Genomic DNA, 10,088 nt, shown 5'->3' with positions numbered 1-10,088 from the left:
AAATATTGCATATCTAATTCGTTATAGTTGTGAGATTTAATTAAAATACATCGGGATTGCAATATGTATAGTGTGACCTTAACTGCGCGATAAATGGACATGCTATGCAACTAAAGATTTAATATTGTGGGTGTATTAAACGTGTGTTATATATTTTTTAATAAATTCAATATGCCTTGTTCACATTTGATTAACATAGGTAACAAAAACCTATGCGTTAATAAACTAAGCGTTGATTTAAGTTTATATGCATACTAATCATATAGTATACAACAATTTTATAATATAATTAACTTTGAATACAAATATAAATATTTTTTAATTACTAAATTAATATCAAAATAGTGTTCAATAATTAAAGACACGTCATTGAACCTACTGCATGATAAATAATGCTATGATGAACTTATTATTTGGTTGTGTTGGCTTGAATCAATATTCGTATATTCTCAGCAGTCAGCGCCTTTAATAATACTAAAATCAAAGAAATAAGATCTAAAGAAGGTATTTATATTTTAAGAAGAAGAAGTAAGTATTAATTATAACGTGTTTATCACCTTATTAAGCAGGAGTTGGTGCGGTGTTCAACGTGTTTCTGTACGTTTTTTTTTAATTTCCCCATCAAAAAGCAGTGCTTTTTTTCTAAAAAAAACTTTATTGTCGTTTTATTAAAGATCAAATAAAAGATGGGATTGAAATTGTACGTAACCATTACGACGCTATTATTTGGTTGAAACTTAAGCATGGCTTTTTTAATACTGCTAGTGATATGTATATATGTGGAAGCTATGTATGGGGAGAAGATTCGCCAGTTTATAATACCATTAACGTGGATCTTTTTGATATTTTAGAAAGTGATATTTCATATTATTCTGAACTTGGTAGTGTCTTTGTTACAGGAGACCTGAATAGTAGAACCAGTAATACATGTGATTTTATTGTATATGACTCAATTAACACTGTACTTGACGATATTGACTATATACCAGATCACACCTCTGTTAGGGCCTCTATTGATACTATACACAATAATCATGGGATTAAATTGCTCGATTTATGTAAATCAACAACTTAACGCATTGCCAAAGGAAGAATTTGTGATAGTTGTAAACAAACATTCTATTCGATTAACGGTTCATCTGTCATTGATTACTTATTGACCAATGAAAGTAACTTTCCATTGTTATCAACATTTACTGTTGGCGATTTCAACGAGTGGAGTGATCATGCTCCGTTACACTTTTCATTATTTTGTAATAATTGTTTACCTAGTTACGAGACATTCGCTGATAATAAATATAAATGGGATAGTTCGCATAGGGATGAATTTCGCTCAAGAATTATTTCGAAACTTCCAATTTTTAATGATATTGTAAGAAGTATTAATAATTCGAGCCAATTGTCAATTAATTCCATTTAAGATAAATTTACAGCCACAATTTGCAGTGAAGCGGATGAGCTATTCTCAAAATCGTATACGTATAGTAATGAACCTTCATTCAATATTGACATTTGTTTAAAGCATGCAGATTGGTTTGACAATGAGTGTATTACAGCACGAAATCACTACCATGACGCTTTAAGACATTTTAACCTTAACAAGACCGATTTAGATAGAAAATCGTTGTGCGAAAACAAAAGTGTTTATAAGAAATTAATTAATAAAAATAAAAATAATGCATATCAGCGTAAAATGGCGGAAATTGAATGTTTAAAAAATAAAAATGCCAAGAGAATTTTGGAAATTTTTCAAATCAAGAAATAAAAGTAATTGTAATTAAATTCCATTAGATGTATTTAAACAGTATTTTGAAATTTTGAGTAATTCTAATTCGGAAAATAATAATGCAGAGGAAGAATGTTTTTGTTCGAATAATAACTTTGACGTTGAAAATTGTACTTTTCCAGAATTAGACCAACCTATAACGGTAAATGAGGTTTGAGCAAACACTTGAAACGTAATAAAGCGCATGGTGGTGACTGTATTTTAAACGAATATTTTATTGAATGTATTGATATATTATCCGGTCATTTGTGTGATGTTTGTAATAGTATTTTAACCTCGGGCTATTTTCCTGAAAAGTGGACACAAGGTAAAATTATACCAGTGCATAAAAAAGGCCCAGAGGATGTTGTTAATAATTATAGAGGGATAACCCTTGTTAGTTGTTTTTCTAAGCTATTTACAAAACATTTAAACAAGAGCATCGAATCATTTTGTGAAAACAATGCTAACATTTCGGATGCACAATTCGGATTTAGAAAAGGGTGTTCAACCGTTGATGCCATATATATTCTTATGTCAGTTGTACAACATTATTTAAATGAAAATAACCGTATGTGTGTTGTTTATGTTGATTTGCTTAAATGTTTTGATAGTATATATCGCAATGCATTATGGCTAAAAATGTACAAATCCGGCATACAAGGCAAACTATACAGAATTATTAAAAATATGTATGAAAATGTCAAATCATGTGTAAAAGCATGCGCGACATACTCTGAATACTTTAGCTACGCCGTTGGTCTAAGACAAGGGGAGGTAATGTCTCCTATTCTTTTTTTATTGTTTGTTGAGGATTTGGAACTTTTCTTACAAGACAGCGTGCATTCAGGTTTAAATATAGAAGATATAATTTTAATTTTATTGTTATTTGAAGATGATATGGCAATTTTGGGTATATCACAAGAAGAAATACAATCTCATTTAGACAAGCTTTACGTTTATTGTAACTCATTGGGACTTATTGTTAATACAAGCAAAACAAAAATAATGGTTTCCGCAAAAGGGGAAGAATTCGTCAAGATGAGAAATGGGCATATAACGGAAAAACTATAGAAGTCGTCGATAATTTTAACTATTTGGGAACTAGTATTAATTATACTGGTAGTTTTATATTAAATCAGGAACATTTAATAAGAAAAGGCCTTTAGGCTATGAATACTTTGCTTTTTAAATGCAAACGGTACGATCTTAAACCTAGAATATTGTGTCAATTGATTGATGCCTTTGGTGGCTCGATTTAAAATTATTCATCAGAGATATGGGGTTTTAATAAATTTAAAGATATTGAATGCATTCACTTAAAATGTTGCAAACGGTTGTTAAATTTTAAAAGCAACACATGTAATGCAATGGTGTATGGTGAATTAGGTAGACACCCACTTTATGTAATTAGATATGTTCGTATTGTCAAATATTGGCTTTAAGTTGTAAATAGTGAAAATATTTTCATGCAAACTGTGTATAACCAAGCAATAAATGATTGCATTAAAGGGTATACACATTGGGTATCAAATGTAAATTTTTTAAAAATGATTATGGATTTTCATATGTCTTCGAAAATGCAACTATGATTAACATAAATTCGTTTTCATGTGAATAAAAATGTAGAATTATAGATATATTTTAACAAGAACGGTTAGACAATATGAATAATAGTAATTATTATTATTATTATTATTATTATTATTATTATTATTATTATTATTATTATTATTATTATTATTATTATTATACCGGATTTATATAGCGCCCTTTTCATGCAAGAGTGCACGTTCAAAGGCGCTTTACATAAGAACATTTGACGTACGAATACATTTTGCAACACTGTTTCAAAAGAAATCGATCAAAACTACTCAATTATACTATAAAACTACTCTATTATACTATAAGTACTACGTAAAAACATGCACAGTAACCATAGATTAGAAAGATCAACACGACACTATAAAACTACCCTATGTGTATAGCTATGAGACAATTAATGAAACAATAAAAACTAAAACTTAAACAATAAGTACTACGTAAAACAACAAAAAAACATGCACAGAAACCATAGATTTGAAAGATCGGCAAGACAAACCAGAGACAAAACAGAGACGGAGACAAGGGTAACGTCAGGATACCATTACCACGAGTCCACAACCCCCCAAAGGAATAATGATGCTTCTTTTAAAAGGGTAAATTCAAGTTCATGCTGATTGAGACAAGGGTAACGTCAGGATACCATTACCACGAGTCCACAAACCCTCAAAGGAATAATTATGCTTCCTTCAAAAGGGTTAACTTAAGTTCATGATGATTTAGATTTTATATAATGAATTGAATAAACCACTGCTTATATTGCATCAGATTGGAGAAAGAGGTGAGTTTTCAGTGCCTTTTTGAATGAATTCATTGTTAAAGAACCTCGAATGTTTGATGGGAGTGAGTTCCAGAGTTTGGGAGCAGCGTACATGAAACTTCGCTCCCCGTATGATACGGATTTAATCTGCGTTAGAATCACTAATGAAGTCGCTTCGTTTTTCGATCTTAAGTTTCGCCCTGGTTCGTAGACTTCAAGTAGGTTTTTCAGATATACAGGCAATTGTCCATTTAAGGCTTTGAACGCATTGGTAAGTATTTTGAAGTGGATTCTTTTTTCTACTGGGAGCCAGTGTAATTCTTTTAGGATCGGTGTTATGTGACTATAGCGGGATGTTCTTGTGATAACACGCGCCGCAGTGTTTTGAACATTTTGTAGTTTCTTGATAGCTGATGTTTGTGTTCCATACAGCGGTGTATTGCAATATTCTAGCCGAGACGTGACAAGTGAATTGACCAATGATTTTGTGGCATTTGGTGTAAGATATTGCCTGATGTGACCTATTTGCTTAATCTGACCGAAACATGATCTACTTATAGCATTAATATGGTGTTCCATGTTCATTCTTGAGTCAAACCAAGCACCGAGATTTCGAACGTATTGCGATGGTTTAATTGTCGAGTCCCCTACTTTAATAGTTAACCCATCTACGTACTTGGCGTTGTTTTGACTTGAAAATACTACGACCTCGGTTTTGTCGGTGTTAAGTTTGAGCATATTTGTATTCATCCACGAGATGATATCGTGGAGGCACTTTTCAACTCGATTTAGTGTTTCGTCTTGGGCTGCTCCATCGATGGGTTCAAAGGAAGGTAGAGCTGCGAGTCATCGGCGTAGAAGTGATGCCCGAGTCCATGTTTTTTGCAAATTTCCCCAACAGGTTTAGTATACATGGTATAAAATTTTGGGCCTAACACAGATCCCTGGGGTACGCTGAAGGTCAGCAGCACTGGTTCTGATACCTTGCCGTCAATGCTCACCGTTTGGAAGCGGTCAGATAGGTAGGAAGCTACCCACTGTAGTGGTTTTTCAGCAAAGCCAAACTGTTGTTCGAGGCGGTTTAAAAGGGTTATGTGGTCGATGGTGTCGAAAGCGGCAGAGAGATGCAGCATAACATAGACAGTGACCTTTTTCTTATCTAATGATTGTAGGACATCGTTTTGAACTTTTAATTAAGCTGTTTCTGTTGAGTGAAACTTCCTGTATGCAGACTGGTTTTCTTCATTTAAATTGTTTTCTGTCAAATATTCATCTATTCTTTTGCTGACAACTTTCTCCAATAATTTTGAAACATATGGCAGATTCGAAACCGGGCGATAGTTTTGTAGTGTTTCATTATCTAAGGTGGGCTTTTTAAATAAAGGTCTTATACGTGATGTTTTAAAGGATCTTGGCACACTTGCTGTTTCCATCGAAAGATTGATGATTTTTGTCAGTATTGGTAGCAGTTCAGTTTTGCATTCTTTCATGAGCCAAGTTGGAATAGGGTCAAGCTCGCAAGATTTATTTGGGGATTGCATAATGATTTTTTCAACTTCTTCCTCAGTTATCGGACGGAAATGTGTTAAACTGCATGTTTCTGCTGTTGGGTTATTATCATTACTCTGTTTTGAATTTGCTTGAGAAAGGGCATGTTCAGAGATATCTTTTCTGATACGGATATGGCTCCTTTGTGCACCCATAGAAACGTTGTCGTGCAACTATATCATAAACTGTTGTTTTTGTAACTGTACAACACACAGACACACACACGCACGTACGCATGCACACACGAAATGAACCTGGTACGAATGAAAAATAGTTATGTTTATAATACAAAAGTACATAATTATCTAATGATGAAACAATATAGCTATTCATGCTCATTTATACTTGATCCTAGATATTTTACACGTGCATTATTATAATACCACACATCTGTACACTGTTTTTATGTAATTGATATATATTTTAATATATAACGGATATGGCTCCTTTGAGCACCTGTTGTCTGCAACCCTTTTCATAAACTGTGTTTTTTTTATAATTGTACAACACACACACAAACGCGCAAGCACCCATGCACGCACGCATTCACCGACATATCATTATATATACCTACATCCCCTACAAACACGCGAGCACAAACACAAGCATGCACACATCACGTGCTTTACAACCACCGATTAACATAAAAATACATCCATTCATAAAAATATTAAAAATATGTTTATTATACAGTATAACATAATTATCTAATAATGTAAAATTTTATATTTGTTGATGTAGCTATGTTTATTATACAATAGTATACAATTATCTAAGGATGTAACTTTTTATATTTGTCAATGTAGCTACTCATGCTTATTTATACTTGAACCTAGATATTTTACACGTACATTGCTATAATTCCACACATCTGTACACTGTTTTTATGCCACCGATATATATTTAAATACGTAGCGTGCGGTGATTATAATATATACCGAACGTTTGTGCTAAACATAAAGATAAATGCAATCTGTAAATTAGATTTACTCTATAATACCACATCACCTATGTTGTTATCTAACTACTCTCGTAAACATTTTTTAACCAAATACTACATTCCCATTGGAGTTACACGCTCATAATTTTGATAACTTAGTATAAACACGTCCGGTAGTTAGTCTAGTTCATCTTTTTTTCGGAGCTAGATAAACTGACGGCCGGATACAGACGAAATTAAAATATGAGATTTTCATTCCAAATGTAGATTACTTCTAACAAGCCTTTCTTTATTTAGTAAAAAGTGTGAGTACCCGTTAGTCGATCTAAGCATATTTCGTTTTTCGTATATTTGGATCGACAAAGAGACGGATGTACAAAATAACCTGTTTTAATTTAGCAGCTTTACCCTACGTTTTCGTGTGCGTTTCTTTATGAGCATATGTCTCTTAATATTAACACATATTTTTGTAACTGCAATAACCATATTTAGTTATTATTGTTATTAAAGTTATCTACGCTTAATAAGTATGACAACGTACACAGACGGGCAAACCCACACGTACGGACGCACAAACACATACACGTACGCGCAACCACATAGCGCGCATGCCCAAAACTCACACGTTCGCGTGCACGAAAAGTTTAACCAGCATACGCACACACTCAAACGAATGCACACACACACATGCGCGCATGCACACACACGAAAGCGTACTCACGCGCACGCGGAAACACACGCGCTCACACACACGCACGTACACTCACACACAAACGCACGAGCACACACACGTAGGCACAAACGCGTGTGTGAATACACACGCGCTTACACACACACAACTACACGCAAACACACGCACGCGCGCACACGCGCATACACAAACTTGCACACACACGCTCATGCCCGCACAAACGCGCGTACGGATACACACGCGCTAACACACACACGCAAGTACACGCAAACACACGCACAAACATAAACTTGCGGACACACGCTCATGCCCGCACCAACACAACACACGCACACAGCAAGCACGCACACACCCACATACCCACCCCCAACACACACCAGGTTACGTGTAACTTGTTAAATGTTGATGTCGATAATAACACATTGGTGGATCGACTCTTTTTACATTATTAAATGTAAACTATATTATATTGTAACCAGGATACGTAGATTTATAATGCTAAATATAAAATCGATTTTTTTTTTATACGTAGAAAAAGAATTTCGCTATTCAGTGATTTATTTTCCAAAGAGTGATCATCCATTGCATGGTGTCATATATACTAATTGTTTGTTGTTGGGTTTTTTTCAGATCATTATCAAAATTTTACGATGTTGACAAAACAGTGTTTATTCATCCCTGAACATAATATTCGTATTCCTTTTTGTACATATAACCTTTTTGTGTTGTTTTCTTTTTAATCTTGCATGTGTGTTTAGACGCAAAATAATCCCAAAGACGATAATGTTAAGAAAAACACAATGTATTTTTTATGAAATAGCTATTTTTGTAATTTGGATTGTGATTTTCTGCGCACAGTGTACTTATCTGACCTTTATTTCTATTACACTAAAATTATCTTTTGAAGATATGAAAAAACAACAACTGTTTTTTAGAATTTACTGCCATACATTTATGTCTCAGATCACTTTTATTACTCAATTAGTTTGAATATTTCCAGTGTACGGAAATATGTTTTTTTCATGTCTCTATTGGATGCCAGTCGTTTATTGTTCTTTTTTTCTCACTTTTGTTATTATTTCTTTTTACTTCCTCATTTCTATGGTATATTCATCTTTTTGTATCTCTAATCTTTGTTTCCTTTTTTTGTTTGTATGTATGGACATATGTCTTAAAATAGAAACCAACTGGACAAGCACACACAAATTATCATTTTCATTACCCTCTACCGCTTTAAATGATTAAAATATGTACTTTGAATGTAAATTAGACTATTTTTTAATATCTGAGTCACTTTGCAACATTATTGACTCATGTAGCATTAAACCAGGATTTATGACAGACCACTCTCTAGTTGAACCTAAACTGCACAATATACAACCTGAAAGAGGCCCAGGATACTTTAAAATTAACAACAGCATCTTATTAGATACACAATACCAAACACAAATAAAACAGGAAATATTAAATACGGTTCAAAATAATAAAGACGCAAACCCAAACACCTTATGGGAAGTAATTAAAGGAAATATACGTAACACAACAATTAGATACACATCATTTAAACAAAAAAAAAACACACAAACTTGAAACTGAAACCATCAAAACCATTGAAACACTTGAAAAACAATTGCATCAAACAAACACAAATGATACCACCGACATTGAAAATGAAATAACAATAAAAAAAACAAATATAAGATGGAATCTATCATACACATCTCAATGGAATAATACTAAGAGCGCGTGCACAGCATGTTAAACACAATGAAAAAAACACAAAATATTTCGCAAACATTGAAAAACGTAGAAGTGAACAAAAAACTGTACACAAATTAGTAGTCAATGGCAAAAAAAAATATTCTCTGATACCTTCAACTTTATTTATGAAAAAATTATTGAAATCTTGTGCTAACTCATCGGATGTTTTGCCAGACGGAAGAGCTATTTCAGATGGGTCATCTAGTAAGTGTTTTGTGATGTTGTGCATGCTTTTTTGATCACGGCCACATGATGTTACTTTATCTCAATAAAAATCTACGCGTGCTTTTTTCAACATTTTGTTCATTTTGGCGCAGTGGTTTCTATACATTTAATGATCAATAGTGAGTCTCGATTTTAGCCATTTTCTTTCCAAATTTCGTTTGATATGTTTAGCGTCATGAAGCTCATCTGTGTACCACGGGCAAGTCGGCCGCAGGGTTATAGGTTTTGTTCTTAGTGGAGCATGTTTGTCTACCAAAGATGAAAGTTTAGTATCATAAATTTGGACAAGGGTTTCAGGTTCATGTATATTTTCAAATTGTATTTCTGACTCTGTAATATCCTGTTTAAATGTTTCAATATTGATCTCTCGTAGTTTTCGAAAGATTACAGTTTTTCTTACCGGAACTGGTTTTGATGCTCTTGCATTAAAGATGACGGCATAATGGTCTTAAGAAATGTTTCCTGAGCCGACTGAAAGTCCAGGATCGGAAACAACTACGTTGGATACCGTATCCACAGTGTCCTTGGTGATCACAACGTCCAGAGTGTGTCCTCGTACGTGTGTTGGCTCTTTTACATGCTGCATCATACCAAAAGAATGGAGTATGTTATTGGATTTTAGAGTATCTTTATCAGACGTATCGTCAAGGTGGAAATTCAGATCGCCGGTCAAGATGATGTTTTTATCTGTTGTTGCATATTTTGATAAAACTGGGACCATTCTTCCTTTAAGAAAGTACTTGATTTCAAGCCATTTTCGTTTACATTACAGCCAATCGTAGAGAGTAGTCTTTAA

The sequence above is a fragment of the Dreissena polymorpha genome, chromosome 11 (assembly GCF_020536995.1).
Source record: "Dreissena polymorpha isolate Duluth1 chromosome 11, UMN_Dpol_1.0, whole genome shotgun sequence".
NCBI classification, from domain to species: domain Eukaryota; kingdom Metazoa; phylum Mollusca; class Bivalvia; order Myida; family Dreissenidae; genus Dreissena; species Dreissena polymorpha.
Note: the sequence above shows the minus strand (reverse complement) of the source record.